The sequence below is a fragment of the Prionailurus bengalensis genome, chromosome C2 (genome assembly GCF_016509475.1).
Source record: "Prionailurus bengalensis isolate Pbe53 chromosome C2, Fcat_Pben_1.1_paternal_pri, whole genome shotgun sequence".
NCBI lineage: Eukaryota > Metazoa > Chordata > Mammalia > Carnivora > Felidae > Prionailurus > Prionailurus bengalensis.
Window position 1 is genome coordinate 43,070,775 of NC_057350.1, and position 15,474 is coordinate 43,086,248.

Consider the following 15,474-nt stretch of genomic DNA (forward strand, 5'->3'; position numbering starts at 1 on the left):
CTTGTGTCCTTTAAATCATAGTAATTCAAAATTTTGTTCATTTGCTTTTGGCTTCTTAGCCCTTAAGGCCTTTCTTAAAAATAAAGTCCAATTTGTAAAATTTATATTCTATATATGTATATATATGATATATATATATTAATGCAAATTTCATATATCTGTGTACTTCAACTGAAGTTAAAAGAGGGATATAGATAAAAGCATGTGGAAAGGGGTTAAGAAGATTTTCTTTTGATAGGCTCTGAAGAGCATGGTTGGAAATTCACTGGTCAACTAGTCAAGGTGATTGGCTTATTACTTTTAGAATTGTCCTTTCCCTCTCTAAAAGAAAGATGGTGAGTTGTTGCTATCAGAGACACTGTGTCCTTCAAAAACTCATAAATAATATTTAGTGGCTCAGTAATCGTTTCCATCAATTCCTTAAGTAGCTTGGGATGTGTATTATTAGGATCTGATAATTGGATGGAATCCAGTTTTTAATGTAATGTTTGAACTTAAATTGTCCTCTTTTTACCCTATCACATATCTAGTTGTTGACTGGCCCAAGAAATTAAAACAATGGTGTTTTTGTTTTATTACTAACATTGGTGGATTTTTTTTTCTTTTGCTATAGACCTACTAAAATGAAAGTTAATTTCAAGTTTATTTTTCTGGATTCAGGAAGAGAACATACATCAAATAAAATACTTAATAATATGATATTATGGATAAGATTAATGAAATTTATCAAATATGTCAGTGATGGTTTTCTTATGACAATAGATTTTAATTCACAAGAGAATTCCCACCAACTTATTTGAAATTAAGTTTTCAGAGGTTAATGTAATAGCAGTAACAACAAAAATGATGACTAATATTTGTTGAGCATTATATACCAAGCCCTGTGCATTAAGTACTTTATATGGATGATCTTATTGAAGTCTCAGATCAAATCACTATGTGATACCATATATAGTTTCACAAATAAAGGAATTAGATGTAAAGAAGTTAGGTAAATTTCCCATGGCCATAAGCATAGTAAAAGTAAAAAAAATGCCATGTTTATATCCATAGTCTATGCTAAACTGTCTCCCTGTTGATGATACTTCTCTCTAATTACAGTAGTGAGGACAGCAGAAGTTGGAGAAACTGGCAGTTAATATTCTGAAAGAAGTAGAGAATTAGACATGAAAGGAAATGTAGAAGGCCAACTAGTCAAACCATCATATTTTATTGATAAAGAACATGAGGCCCAAATAGTATAATATAGCATCCAGATTGCCTAGATTTACCTCTTACAAATTAAGGGACTTTAGGCCTCTTAATTCCTCAGTTTTCTCATATATGAAATGGGAATCATATTAATAGAACCTACCTCAAAGAATCACTTTAAGATTCACATCATCCTTGTAATATGTATCTAGTTTTCCCTCTTTCTGAAGTGTAAGAACAAGATAATTCAGGAAGTGTAAGGGTTAAAAGATAACTAGAGATATCCTTTAGTTTTTAGTTTAGATATAAACTTGAAAAGAGAACTAAATAAACCATTATCTACATGCATCACTCTGTATTCTAATTCCCAGAAATGTTAGAATAAAGACTAAGGAATCATCTGGCCAGGAGCATACATAATATGCATAAAATACATAAATAAAATACATACATAAATACATACATACATACATACATACATAAATACATGTATAAATAAAATACATACATAAATAAAAATACATAAAATTAAAGATTAGATTCAAATTGTTAGCAGGGGGTGAAAATTATATATTTTCTTTTCTTTTGGTTTTTGGGGCTAATTTGTAGACAGAAAAAGGTTTAATATCTCTAGTGGGAGATACCACTTTAAAAGTAGCAGAAAACCCAACCAACACTCACCTCTCCAAATAATAGTTACTATCTTGGTTAACAAGAAATGCTGAATAGGCAGCTCTTGGCATTGGTTTATCTATGGGATAATGCCAGGGTTGCTATCTCTGCAATTATATTAGTCTTCCTTTCGTGGTCTCAGGACGGTTACTGCAGGCCCAGAAATCATGGACACAGTTAAAGCATAAAATGGGAGGGAAGGGTTGAAACTAACCTCTTCTGTCCCTTTTATTAGGGGGGCGGGGAAAGAAAAGCCCTTCAAAAAAGGCTTCCCAGTGCACTTGTGCCAATATCTCATTTGCCAAAGCCAAGGCCATCATGTTTCCAACTGGCTTTCCAGTTGGCAGGCAATGAATAGCAAAGAATGGACTAGTCAACAGTATTATTTAGATTTATGACTATTACATGTTGACTACATTTTTATATTTGCTGGGATATATAGTAATGGAAATGGGGGAAGAAACTATCACTTACAGAGTAATTATTAAGTTCCAGGATGTATGTTAGGTATTTTATGGTCACTATTTAATCCTCAGAACACCTTTGAGAAAATAGAATAAACCGAGATTCAAAAAGGTGAATTTTATCACAAATATCTTATACATAATATTCTTTGAACCTGGTTCTGACTTGAAAGTCTGTGTTTACAATTGGAACATGAAAACATGAAGAAAGCTGTAAAATAGCCACAAATTAGTGAATGCTTACTAAATGCCAGGCATCACAATACTTAACACATTTAAAAATAAATTATCACATTTATCCTCACAACAATCTTATGAGATATTTTTATCCCCATTTTATAGATAAATAAATGAAGTCAGGGAAGGTCGCTACCTGGTACAGGTTTACTTAGCTTGGGGTTTACTGGGGTTTAGTTGGGGGTTACTAGTTTACTGGGACTGGTGTTGGTATCTGAATCTGAATAATTTGCTCCCAACCGTGAAAATGGATTTCCATTTGCCATCTATATTTAGGAGAGTGTCTAACTTCCCATCCTAACATGTGATGATTCTAGAATGAGTACAGAATATATCAATCAGATAGGTGTTGGAAATGTACAGTTGGGTTTTTCCCCCATTTATCTGTTAAAAACTTCAGGATAAAGTCCCAGGCAAATGGTTTCAGGAGAAGGAAAGGAAATACATGTTAAGGTCAGGGGTGTCTGGTGTAAATACTCTAATTTTCCTGATGGTCTGGAATAGTGTGAGGTTGGAAAAGATGATTAAACTGAAGAAGTTCCCCAGAAGCAACTTGTTCTAACCTGTGACTACAGTGCCATATATTCTGTATTTAAACTTTTTAAAATACAAATAAAACAATTAAAAAAAGAAACAAACAAAACACAGCACCTTAAGACCAATATTTCTCCACAATTCACTAATAGCTTTAAAATTCTCCTCAGTGTATTGGAAAATTCAAGAACCAGCAGCTTTATGGAAGTGAGAAAAAGGCAAGTATAAGGCACTGTTTTTGTTAATTATGAGATGATAGTATATACCCAGTGGGGGCTTATAATGGTCGTGTGTGTGTGTGTGTGTGTGTGTGTGTGTATGTGTGTGTGTGTGTGTTTGGGGGCGGGGGAGGATGAGAATGCTTTTTTCCCCTGTATAAGTTCTCTGTAAAGAGATTTTAAAGACCTATATCCCTTCAAAGGTAATAATGAAGGGTTTCAGAAAGACGTTTTAGCACAGTTCACTGAGCAGGGTGAAAACATTTGCCCTGTGGATATCAAATACATGGGGGAAAAATCACCTACAATAACTGATGGCACCACCAAGGGAAAAAAAAATTAAAAAAACAGGTGTGAGATTTTATTGCTAACACAACTATGATGAGTTTATAAAGTGAATTCTGTGCCTCAGGTGTCAGGCTTGACCATCTGAATTATCTTATTTCTCAAGGTGTCTGTCAGTGGATCTGTTCATTATTCATTTGGTCCATACTTATGGGTGAACCTGTACCCTCTAATGATCAGGAAAAGTGACTTTATGCTAATCCCAAAGGGAGGGGTAATTAGGCATTACAAGTCCCTCTTGTCCCCATCAGTTTAATAACTACTACTCCTGTTTGTATCTTGAAGCTGTAAATACATGATATTATATTGTAATTTGTAACATGGTTCTGTTTTCTTTTCCTTCTTGGTACAAGGCAAACACATACATATTGAATCTCTGTGTTTTTAGCATAATAAAAATATTTAAGACTTTATTCTGAGCTTCTAATAATACTTTTAATAATTTCATCATTTATTCTAATGATAATAATTACAAATAATAGTCATCAGTAAACATTGACTGAGTTATTGCTAAGTGCTAGACTCTAAGTATTTCATAAGCCTAATCTCAGTTTTCTCAGCAACCTTATGGAATATATGCACTTATTTTGTTTTTCTTGAGCTCAGATCAAGTGTAGAAACATTCATAGTTGTAAATGTCAGTAGTAAAATCTTCCATCATTGCTCAGAAATGATTAGTCTTTCATATCCCCTCCATACTCACCCCAATCTCATTCATCAAGTCCTCAGTTATACACTGTCATCTTTATACACACACACACACACACACACTCAGATGTAAGCCCTTATTTTTCTAAATTACTTTTTTTTTTTTTTTTTTTGCTTTTCAGAACTATAGGGATCATGCATCAGGTAAATTAGAAGGTCTTCTGATGCTCAGAATTGTCTATTTTCATCATTGATTCACTTCAGTAAGAGCAAATCTCAGAGAGAACTATTTTTATTTCACAGATGAGAAAATGATCCCCAGACAGATATTTAACTTGTCCAATACCACATAACTTATGAATGGAAACCTTATAAGTCTAGAGCCTCAACATATAAGACAATGCTAGAGAAATTTAGATTGTACAGCTATCCAAATTTAAGGCTCTAATTTTAAAATTATAAAGCTACATTGAATTATAACAGATTGCTACTAGGAAAGTGGAAATAATTATGGACATTGCTCCTCACAGTTCACAGCAATGCCTTTGGCCTGTCTGGTACTCCAGTGAATGTTTGGTGAACAAATAAATGAATAAGTAATGAAATACAGAGGAAGAGCTAATGCCTGAGTAATTTAAAATAATTCTATTTATTATCTTCATTCATTTCCAAAGTATTGAAGTGTGGATATTTGTTGATACTCTGTAGTATAATTTCAGTGTTTTGCATTGTTGACTATACATGGATCATCTGTGTTCCATGTTAATCTTTCTATTGAAAATATGTAATCTGTTTTGTATCACCTTCATCTGGATTTACCCTGGTTGACTGAGACACTTGTGACACAAGATCAAAGATTAGCTGGTAGGAGTTTAGAATGAATTGCCCCAAGATGTGCCACTTTGACATGCAGATTATTTTGAGCTGAGGACAATCAAGAACCAAAACTCAGGAGAAAACTTTGACTTTTTCCTTAACTGCCTAAAGGAATTTAGATGGAGGACCTGCTCTAGAAATAGAGCTATCACTATAGATAACTACATTATAATATGAAAAGAGGTGGTAGACAGGAAGGAATTTAGCATAGAGTCTATTTGTTAAAATTTCTCTGTATGTCTCATTGTTTCTGTATGGCCCAGTAAACGTTTGTTTGCCAAACATTTAGTCTTTTTCATCTCTTGTGAATTCCTTTTCTTCCTTTTGAAGTCCCACACCTCTGCCCCCTTATCCTTGGTTCAGGATGGCATACGTAAATATACCTCATTTTACTTTTCTGTTTTTGAATCTTTCGTATATGTGGGATTCCTGTATCTCCAAAATTAAATTTGATTTTTTCTCCTGTTAATCTGTCTGATGTCAATTTAACTTAGACCATCCAGAAGAATCTTGAATGGCAGAGAAAACTTCTTCCTCCCCAACAAGCTTATTGAGTAGAAACAAAACAAACATTCATGAGCAGCAGGGTAACTCCTCATAGTGTCAGGTTTCTCTATTTGCTTGCTGTCCAGAGGAACATTTTAATGAAACTGCTCCTCATACAATTTTGGTTGCTTCAGGAAATCAGATCATGGTCTCAATCTCACAGTGTGGCTTTGACACAAATTTTGGGTTCCTTTCTTGACAGTGCTTCCATGTTGTACAGATAATTGAGAGTTGACTAAAATATGCACATTTTCCTTTAGGGCAATCGATAGAATATGGCTGTAAAGAAAATTAAATTGCTTTTTCCTTGAGGTTTGAAGAAATTGAATTTACAAAACTTTAATATACAGTATCAAATTCTTTGGGAAAAAAATAAGAGCACAACACTGATTACATCATTTCATTTCATTTATTTCTCATTGTATAAAGTCTAAACAACTTAGCTTGGTATTCAAGGCTTCTCAGCCCTAGCCCCAACATTATTGTCAGCCTTAAATCCAACTTCTTACATATGTATGCTATGCAAGGCCAAATTGGACTATAAATTATTTCCTGGACATTCACTATGTCTTCAATTCTTCATCTCTATAGGCATTGTCTGACCACCCTACCAAAAATTATTATTTTTTTATTTCCTTGCCATCCTTTTCCTTCCGGACACTGCTTTCTTTTTTTCCCCTTATAGCACTGACATTATATTACATATTTGCTTATTTCTGTCTTGTTGCACCTATAACACTGCTCAATCAATATTTGTTGAATGAATGAATAATTTTCTAAACCATCAAGTAACTTCAATTCTCCATGTTGACAAAAAAAAAAAGGCAACTTACTTTTCAGAAGCTTTAGCGTGGTATGGTGGGTCAGTTTGACTTAGCAGGCTTAACAGTTTAAGCAAAGTTTTTTGTTTTTTGTTTAAATTTTTTATTTAATTTTATGTAGAAATTGCGGTGTTCATTAGGGAAACCTACCACCAGTTTTAACAGATTGACTGTCATCAATTCTAAGAAGTTCTATACAGTCTCTTGTGCCTAACAACGAATTTTGGTCACTTAACTGCCATGCTCTCAAGGAAAGCCAGATGTGACTTAAATGGAAATGAAACTTTCTTATCTGATATTATTTACATTGTGTTTTTATTTTGCCCATTGTTGGTGGCCTGTGATGACCAAGTAGCATTATGTACCAGTGGGAACTTGCAGAAGATCTGTTGACATAGCTGCCAAGAGACATTATTATCTGTTTGGGATTTCAGGGGTTTCCTCAACCACTGCATTGAGCTGCTTAGAAATGAGCATTATCTTTTCTAAATAAAAAAAAAAGTTAAATCCTATAAAAAGTTAAAAGAATAGTATAATGGGCACCCATATATCTTTCCCTTAGAAGTTCTAATTTTTATCATTTTTGTTACATTTGCTTTAAAAATTCTATCAATATAGGGGAGACTGGGTGGCTCAGTCTGTTAAGTGTCTGACTTCAGCTCAGGTCATGATCTCACAGTTTGTGAGTTCGAGCCCCACATCGGGCTCTGTGCTGACAGCTCAGAGCCTGGAACCTGCTTCAGATTTAGTATCTCCCTCTCTCTTTGCCCCTCCCCTGTTCACACACTGTCTCTGTTTCTCAAAAAAAAAAAAAAGAAAAAAAGAAAAATCTATCAATATATCCATTTTATCTTTATGTCTTTTTTGCTGAGACATTTGAAATTAAGTTGCAAACATAATGATGTTTTAGTCTAAATGCTTCAACATGTATGTCATAAGAACAAGGACTTCTTTTTAAAAAAAAAATTTAAATGTTTATTTATTTTCGAGAGAGACAGAGACAGAATGTGAGTGAGTTAGGGGCAGAGAGAGAGGGAGACACAGAACCCAAAGCAGGCTCCAGGCTATGAGCTGTCAGCATAGAGACTGACACAGGGCTCGAACTCATGATCTGTGAGATCACGACCTGAGCCAAAGCTGGATACTCAACCAACTGAGCCACCCAGGTGCCCCATAAGAACAAGGACTTCTTTTTATATGAACACAATATTATTTTCATATCTAGGACTTTGCATATGAGCACAATAATATCTAATAAACAGTTTCATTAAAATTTCTCCATTTGTCCCATGTGTGTTCTTAATAAGTTGTGTTAATGTGGCTTTTATTATTTATTTATTTGTTTGTTTGTTTATTTATATCTATTCAAGGATCACAAGTTGCATTAAATTGTCTTGTCTCCTTTAATCTATATCCATTCCTTTGCCTCTTCTTTTCTTTTCTCTGTTTTTATTTTATTTTATTTTTTTTCTTTTACAAACTTGACAAGTTTGTCAAATCCAAGGCAATTGTTTTGTGCAATATTCTACAGTATGAACTTGTTTTCTCACCACTACTTTCAGGTTAAATTTTTTTGCACGTAGCCATAGGTGGTTTGCATACTTCCCCTTGCATCTTATCAAAAGATACATAATGCTAATTTGAGGCATTACAGGTGATGCTTACTTTAATCCCTTGGTTAAGACACTTTCACTATTGTAAAAATACCTTTATTTGTCCTTTGTATCAATAAATCATATGTTAGGTGAAACTTTGAGAATGTGGCAATCCGTTCACCCTGTGGTTTTTAGCATCATTTGGTGATTCTTGCCTAAATCAATTCCTACACTGTTGTTTGCAAAGTGATGATTTTATTTTTATCATTCCTTCTACACATAATAGCTAACATTCTTTTGTTACAAAGAGTTTTTTTTTCCTCTCCCTCCCCCATACATTTTTATTTACCCTTTTTTAATGCAATTTTATAATTTATTTCCTTTAAAAAAAATGTTCCAATTGTCCCAAATTTGACCAGTTGGATCTTTGAAGCTAGTTCTTATGGTTTTTTTGTTATGTCCCCATTAATCATTGAGTACTTTCTTGCTTTCTGACACTGTAAGAACATTTAAATTCACCAGTGGTTTTCTCTGCCTCAGCCATTTTTCCAAGGAACTCTGGTTCCTTTATGTGGAGAATGGTATTTAGAAACCAAGGTCTTTGCACTAGATGAACACAGTGTTCGTGTGGACATTGGATATGAGCATTTTCACTTCTATTATATGTAGTTCACTTCCATTCTTCTTACTCTTGTTCCCACTTATTTAATTTTGGATTTCATGCAATAATAGCATTTTCTTCTCTTGTATTTTATTCAGCTAAGTCTTTAATTTCAGCTGCTGCTACCTAAAATTCTACATGATTCCTAAAGATTGGCAGACGATGAGATTCTTTCTGTCTGCATCTGACAGTGTGAAAGTCCTAGAATTCCAGAATTCATTCAAGTCTTTCTCAGTCACCTCTGTTTGTCTTTCATCTGATTTACAGATGTGCTAAAGTTCCCAAAATAAATAGGGATATTCAGTGAACCACAATATCTGGAAGATAAAGCAAGTGCTTACCTGTTGGCATTGCCATCTGCTCTGTTTTGGATTGGTAAGTACTTATTCAATCCCCCCAAACAGCATGCATGTCTCAAAAACCCACAGTGACTGGCTTCAGTTCCATCTGGTTGATTCTTGTTATTTCATTACAACTGTTCAGATTTATAAACCCAGCAATTAAAAAAAAAAAAACAAAAAAAAAACTAGACATGTTAATACCTATGTTGCCCTTAACCACCATGCCTCAAAAAAAGTGCAATACTTTTTACAAGACATTGTTTCATTGAAGGGACTATCATTATTTTAATGGAACATGTTATACACGCATATGATTTTAAAAGGTTTCTTTCTTTTTGGATTTGTCAGGCCTTCATTTACAAGTAGAAGATTAGCTATACTTTATATTAATTGTTCCAAATGTGATGATGGTGAAAAACAACAATACAAATTCCAGCCTTTTTTCCCTCTACCAATGTTTCTATGCAAAGATTAAGAGTGTCTGTGACTAGTTCTAGAGTGATAATTTCAATTGGCTCAGGTCCATTAACTGCAGGGAAAAACACCTGGCAACGAGGTTGGTAGCAGCCCGTTCTTGTTAACCTTTCAGCCTTCACAATAACTACCAGCAGGCACCAAGTCAGAGCCTCTAATAAACTGGCATTAAAGCTGCTGACAGCTAATAACTTTTTATGGGTTTCCAGAACTAAGTGAAAGAAAATGTTCTGATTAATTAGAATCAACGAATTTTTAAGTTCCTTAATCCTAGAATTGGATAATTTTTAGACATGTAAAATAGAATAAAAATCAATGTGTCCTCTCAGAAGACATTTTCCTATAAATAAAATGGATTTTCTAAGTATATTATTTTAGCTACTTTAATCCAGCTTAATTTTCAGCTACTGTGCTCTTTTATTTTCGTAAAGGGGAAAAGAGCTAAGAAATGGGAAACAGTACCAACTCTAGAGGTAGTTTTAACTAGATTCTTCTCACTTGTATAATTTCTGCTAGTGAGTTATAGAAGCTTTTTAATCCCCAATAAATGTAGGAGGCCTCAGTCCTGCAGAGGAAACACTTTAAGAAGAGTATTTACAAGCTTCCCAGACACCCTTCTTTCTGCCTCGCCTATAAGAGAATCAAACAATTTGCTGGTGGACTAAATCTATAAAGAGTATCTGTTCACTGCTGGTTATGTGGAAGCTAAGATGGACTTGAGGAGTCACAGGAGCAATCCAGAGTGGGAGACTCAACTATGGTCTTGCAAAAACCTAGTCAGGAAACCATTTTCTTTCTATGTTAGGTAGCCAAAGGTCAGGTGCTGGATGCAGCTCTATTAGAAGGCATGGATCGAGATTGGTGTCGGAAGCCAATTCATGGTACTGACTTTAGGCAAAGACAATTGAGAACCATCATTGCACTAGAGCATGAAGTTTCTTAGAGGCTAGTCCCAGCTAACCATGGTAACAGGAAGTAGTGAAGTTCTACCTACAACAGTGGCCTGGCTTTTGTGGATGGGGGAGAATAAAATTAAGACTGGAGAGAGTTTGCTGACACAGTGAGTGGAGACCTGTATTAGAAAAACTACCCAGTCCTTCATCTCCTTTGTGCCTTCTTTACACCTCATAACAGCACTTTACCTTACTTTACTTCTGGTCACCAAATGTGTTGGGGGTTTTCCCCACACAAAGCAATTCTGTCTACCCGGAGATAGCATCAGATACCACAGGTTAAAGGCTCAGTCTCACCAGATAGCTTCCCACTTCAGATGACAACTTAAGTAGTAGGTTCCCAGGTTATTCACAACTTCTGTCCAACTTGGCTACAAATTGGAAGTTCCCATGAGTCCCTCCCCTTGGATTTGATTATTTTCTAGAGATGCTCACAGAACTCAGGGGAATATATATTTAGGTTTACCAGTTTATTAAAGGATGTGATAAAGGATACAGAAGAGGATATGATAAAGGATATGATAAAGGATACAGAAGAAAAGCCAGATGAAGAGATGAAGAGATATGTTAAATGAGGTCTGGAAGGGTCCCAAGTACAGGAGTTTCTGTACCCATACAGTTGAGGTGCATCATTCTCTTCATACGTGTTCACTAACCTGGAAGTTCTTTGAACCCTGTACTATTAGGATTTTTATGGAGGCTTCCTCATGTAAGCATGACACATCATTAACTCCATTCCTCTCCCATGTATTGAGAAGTGAGAGTGTGTGTGTGTGTGTGTGTGTGTGTGTGTGATGCTACTGAAAATTCCAAAGTTCTAATCATGGCTTCATCTTTCTGGTGATCAGCTCCCATCCAGGACCCTACTCAGAGTAGACTCATTAAAAACAACAATAACAACAACGATGCACCAAGTGCTATTGTCATTAATGAATTTACAAGAGTCTTGGGAGCCCTGTGCCAGGAACCACGGGTAGAGACCAGTATATATATTTGCTATTATCTCCCAAGACCTTAGTAGAGTGAGGTGAAAACTTCATCCAACTTTCAATCTTATCACCCAATCTTGGACAACCTGGTGAAAATGGTTCCCTTGGCTGTTTGTGTGTAGGAGGTAAGATTATGGAGAAACAAATTCAACTAAGCTCCTATCTTCTTAGCATGGAAGGGACTTTGAAATAAAAACAACTTTTTTTTCAAGGATGCAAATATTTACTAGTAGAAAAAAATAAGTAGGATAATACTTTGAGATATTAACTGTAGTTCTTTCTAGTCCATGACCTTTTTTTTTTTTTCCTATCCTAGAGAAGGCAGCTATAATATCCCACATTAATGTTTCAGGGAATGGGTATGACCAATATCATAAATTAAAAGGGAAAAGAATAAACAACTTCTGAAAGGACCTCCGAAACTCTTTGTTAGGAGAAAGGCCTTTTAGACTTTCCAAAGCAGAAGGTTTTGTTTTTTTAGATTGTTTTTTTTAATGTTTCTTTATTCTTGAGAAAGAGAGAGTACAGAGCATGAGCAGGGAAGGGGGAGAGAGAGAGAGAGAGAGAGAGAGAGAGAGAGAGAGAGAGAGAGATTATCTTAAGTGTGCTTCAGACTCTGAGCTGTCAGCATAGAACCTGATGCAGGGCTTGAACTCACAAACCATGAGATCATGACTTGAGCCAAAGTCGGACACTTAACCGACTGAGCCACTCAGGTGCCCCTCCAAAGCTTAAGGTTTAAAACAAACAAACAAACAAACAAACAAACAAACAAACAAACAATGGAATTGTAAGAAAACATGATAGCCAGTATCAGTATTTTCCATGTTCATCAATTCAATAAAATCTAACTGGACTGAGAAGGAAGAGATAATCAGAGGATAAGCAAGAACATTTATGTATGGTGGGCCCCTGTGTTCTGTCCCTCTCCCCGTGCTTGAAAAATGTGTAGGCATAGATCCAAGATCTCAGAGCGAGGTCCATTTCCTCTTTCTCAGTGAGTACTCAAACAAGTCCCATGATCCAGTCCTCCACATTGTTCCCAAAATCATGTGGAAGCAAAAACAAAACAAAACAAAACAAAAAAAAAAAAAAAAAAACCAGGCTAGAGTGTCAGGTCTAAGATAAGCCTTAGAAGCCACAGAATTTCTCACAACCCATACCAGTGAGGGAGGGCATCTGATGACTTGCTGTGCCTCCTGGAGACTGCATAAGTAATAGAAAGCCAGACCTGGAGAGTTCATAAAGGAGGGAACATGAGAAAATGCAGAGGCAACCTGCCTGGGTCAGTGTCTGAGAATTAGATGGGAACATATGGATCTCAGAGGGTGCAGACAGGAAGAGCTCCTGAGGAAGGAGCCCAATCTCATCCCCTCATTCTTGATACCAAGTCATTACATAAGAACCCTAGATTGGGGCACCTGGGTGACTCAGTCAGTTAAGTTACTGACTCTTGGTTTCACCTTAGGTCATGATCTCATAGTTCATGAGTTCGAGTCTCAGCATCCCTGCTTGGGATCCTCTCTCTCCCTCTCTGCCCCTCCCCTGATGGCTCTCTCTCTCTCTCTGAAAAAAAACAAACAAGCAAACTAAAACAAAAATCAAAACAAACAAACCCTAGATTTATGACAAAACCCCTATAATAAAGGAAATTGTTTTGACCTGATTAAGAATTTATTTTTATCACCTGATCAAATGGGGACCCAAGATACAAAATTAAGTTGAAGTATTGAAAAATAAACAAATTTACATTTCTTGTGCACCTGAATTTTGTGGATTAAGATTCATACTGATTACATTTTATGTTTACATTATTTGTGCATTGCCTTTAATGAATTCTATTAGTATGTGAGTTCCCGAAGGATAATGGTTACATCTCATTCATATTTCTGATCTCCAGACAACTTGAAATATTTGTTCAGTAGTATTGAATGCCTTAATCCAAAACATTCTTAGTAGAAAATTTTCTTGGTTAGCTAACTCATTCAGCCACTATTTTCAAGCCTGGTATGTTTACTCATTCAGTGGGTCATCAAACATAAACAGCTACAGTTCAACATCACTCATCCAAAGAATGCATGAAAGAGAAGCCAACCAGAATGTGCTAACAAGTCGAACACATAGCTCTCCAATCTCAACATCTGATATATCTCTACTTCTTAAAGTACTGTCTTCACTTAGGTCCCAACATATGTGACTTATCTAGCCTTCTTCCTACCTTTTTGTCCATTCCTACTCAATTTCTTTTGCTGGTTTCTCCTCTCTTGATCTTGTGCAATCTCCAGGCTATAAATTCTGTGTACTGGTGACTTACACAATTATATAGCTGGCTCACATTTCTTTCCTTAGCTTCAACTGCCCCCTTAACCTTTGCATCTAGATGTCTAAGAGGCTCCTAAAGTTTAACCTGTCTAAAACTGAGCTTCTGATATATCCCCACAAGCAAGCTCCCCTAGCATTTTGCTGCCATTTCTGTAAGTGACAGTTTTCTATTTCCAGCGTCTCAAACCAAAACACCTGGTGCCATGCCTGATCACTCCTGTACTTTTGAATCTCATTCCAAGTCTATAGGGAGATCTATTTGATTATACCTGTAAATATATCCAGAATCTGATCATTATCATCATATCTACTGCTATCATGTAAGACCAAGGCACCATCTCCTCATGCCTGCATTATGTGTCCAATCTTGTCCTCCTGTAGACTATTTATCAGCACAGTGGCCAGAGTGATCCTATTAAAGTATCATAATATTAGTTAAACTCTCTGCCCCCAAATTTTCCATGGCTTTCTAATACAGAGCAAAACCCAAAAAAGCCTCACTGGCTCCACATGCATGAACTCTCAACTTTCAATTTTCCCTTTTAGGACTTCAGCAACTATGGCTTCCTTGTTGTTTCTCAAACATATCAGACACACATTCAAGAAGTCCTCTGAACTTTGTACTCTCATAGCTTGGAATATCCTTTCTTATTATATTTACATGGTTAGCTCCCTCACTTCATATTTTTATTCAAAAGTCATCTTTTAATAATACTTTCCTGGACACTTGATCTAAAATTTTAATGCTTAACTTTGCATTTCATAGGGCTTTCCCTGTTTTATAATTCCTTCTTAGAATACATCATTTATTCACATAATATATATTTACTTATTTATCTTGTTTGTTGTCTGCCTCCTGCTTGACAGTGTTTTGTTTACTACATAATATCTGGCCTTACAGTAGTGCTTGGCATATGGCAAGTACTCAATAAATAGTTGTTGAATAATTATTTACTAGATAATGAGTATTTACTAAGCCATCTCCAGATTCTTTTTTAGTTATATTAATTCATGGCTACATTAAAAAAAAACTATTTCACTAACAAAATTTTTCAACATGGGTTTTATTTTACAGTATTAAAAATGTTTCTGTATCACACGTTTGCATACGATAAAGTATTACTTTTCTTCTAGTAAATATACTTTCTGAGCACAATGCTATCTGGAAAAAGCTCTGTTAGTAATTAACATGAAGGTTATTTTGCCTCATTATAAATTGGTTCTTTATCCTAGAATGGTTTCTGGACCAAATCATAAAATAAGCATTTTGCTTTTGAATGAAAGCTGTGTCTTTGTAGACAATCTTCTGTCTTCTGTTTGCTTTCTTTCTTTTTTTATTTTGACTTATCTTGTTCTTGTTTGCCAGAATTTTTAAACCTCTTCATTTCTATCCATGGAAACCTACATATTAAGGGTGAAATATTTTTAATACTTCCTAAATTAATTTCCTTATTAATAAACTGATTTTTCTCAGGAGGCTGTCCTCTATTTTGGCATCAGGGAAGGGGAGAAGGACAATACTCTTTCTGAAAGAAGAATATGATGTTGGAGATAAAAGTAATGGAATTTTAATCTACCTTCTGATGC

At 35.3% G+C, this 15,474-nt stretch overlaps 2 non-coding genes across 2 annotated transcripts; both read right to left on the reverse strand.

Moving 5' to 3' along the window:
* Window positions 1-4,258: 4,258 nt before the first annotated feature.
* Window positions 4,259-4,327, reverse strand: LOC122492524. Its single transcript, XR_006299696.1, has one exon. It is a non-coding gene; the product is annotated as a small nucleolar RNA U2-30 (small nucleolar RNA).
* Window positions 4,328-4,485: 158 nt separating this feature from the next.
* Window positions 4,486-4,565, reverse strand: LOC122492525. The gene has a single exon (XR_006299697.1). It is a non-coding gene; the product is annotated as a small nucleolar RNA U2-19 (small nucleolar RNA).
* Between the last annotated feature and the right edge of the window lie 10,909 nt (window positions 4,566-15,474).